Consider the following 2,071-nt stretch of genomic DNA (forward strand, 5'->3'; position numbering starts at 1 on the left):
CCCGTCTCGCAGCCCCTCTGGAAGGAGGTTGGCACCATCATGGCTCTGAAACGGGGTGGCCGACACTAGGAGAGATGCTCTGGACTGGGAAAAAAAATGTCAAGCACTGTTGCACCAGTCACCTCGAAGTTGAAGCAGTGAACACACATTAGGTTTTAGATTCGGGGCGGGTTTGGATAGGGAGAATCTGGAGGTGCCTTCCAGCCCCACAACTGTACGCAAACCCAGAGGCTGCTGTAATACAGGAGACGCGGGGCTGGAAGGCACCTCCAGGGGCCTCTGTATTCAGTGGATCCAAACCCTTGGATATTCTCCCTGTCCAAACCCTTGGATATTCTCCCCATCCAAACCCTTGGATATTCTCCCCGTCCAAACCCTTGGACACTGGAATTGCAGCGCATCGGAGCCAGCTGGAAACCGAGTTCACTGGAGCATGACAATTCCCACGCTGCAGCAGCCACCGCATCTCAGGTATCAGCGTTCCTGCACTTCAAAATTGCAGTGGGGCACTTAGACTAAAGCCCGTTGAATAAGCTTTAGTTCAAGCGTCCTGTCACAATTTTGAATCGTCTGGACGTTGATGGGTGTTGTAATTGGAGCTGCTCTCATTAAGGCACCCCTGCACTCCTGGGGCACGTGAAAAGGCCCTGTGATTCTGTGAAACCAGCTCTTCCTTTTGCAGCACGGCCTTGCCCTCAGATGCAAGTTGCTCAGCTTTTGATTTGTTCTACTTTGCCATCCCGGGCTCTAGCTGACATTGTCACGTAGGTCAGTGATTGCCGACCGTCTGGGATCAGTGGATGGCTGTCAGCTTTAAGAATTCCTTGTGGGCCACCATGCACCATTACAATCAAGTCTTTCATGGGGGAGGGCGACCACAGACCAGCTATAAATCACTTCTAATATCTTCACAGGTAGCAATTTGGGAGTGGATGCGAGTCATGTAGCCAAAGGGCTAGCTACACGTTGGGGTGCAGTGGTGGTGTGTCCCAGCAGAGATGCCTCTGGGCTCAGCCTGCCCACCTGTTCCAGCTTCATCTTCTACACCTGGAAATAAATCTGCTGGAGTACGTCTCCTGTAACCATTGCTAGGACCTTAGTCTTCCGTGCCCGGGAGTGTGCCTAGTAGGCATGACCCCAGAGCAGGCCTACCCACTTCTTTCAGGTTTGGAGCACATAGAAGCAGATGGATGCAGCATCTGTGTTTGGGCCCCTGCCACCACAGTGCAGACAGGCATACCTGCCTTCTACAGCTAGGAGTTATGCTTAGATTGAAGGCATTAGGAAGTCTATCAGAATTTTCCTCTGGTGCTCAGATAGACATATGCCTACAATATTCGTAAAGCAGAACTAATGCGGGATGCCAGTTATTTATGCAAAGGCATGATTGAGCTTCCAGTGGGGAGAGGGAAGAGGAGGGGGAATGCTTGTGCCTTTGCATTTCTCTCAGCAAATTAATTCAATAGGTTCAGCCTTGCAACTTAAGATATTCCCTTAGAAGTCTCTCTGAGGTGAAGGACCTTCTCTGTGCAGCTCTGGGCCTCCCTTTGGGTTCATTCCTGTGGGACTCTGAGCAACACCTGGTGATCCTAAGTGTCTTCAGTTCCCACTGAGGGTGTTGATAGTTGAGTGTGTTACAGGATTAATTCCTAAGCCAGTTTTTCCACTCTGTGCACATATTTGATATTTTTGACCGTATTTTTCAGCTGCCATGTGTTTGCTTGTTTAATAGCTTCTTCCACCTCTACTGTATCTGGGTCTGTTGGTACTCCTCTCACTCTTGGATAATCCCTTGGATAATCTTGGCAGGAGCCTCTTGTTATCTGTTTTACATGGTATCTAGCACAGAGGGTCTATGAGCCTTCAGGGCCTCTGCCTCCTGTTCATTTTATTGGGGTTTTTTTTTTTTTAGATCTTGTTTTTACCTTAGATTATAATAGAAATGTGCAGAATTAAATGGACAATGTCACAGATTCTCTCACAGATTCACGAAGTTCAGGTTCTCTGAGAGCAGAATTAACTGGACAATGTCATAAATATTTAGATCTTCCAAACTCTTTTCCCAAGTGTA

This window comes from Gavialis gangeticus, unplaced genomic scaffold (assembly GCF_001723915.1).
Source record: "Gavialis gangeticus isolate Ggan-Ray unplaced genomic scaffold, GavGan_comp1, whole genome shotgun sequence".
NCBI lineage: Eukaryota > Metazoa > Chordata > Crocodylia > Gavialidae > Gavialis > Gavialis gangeticus.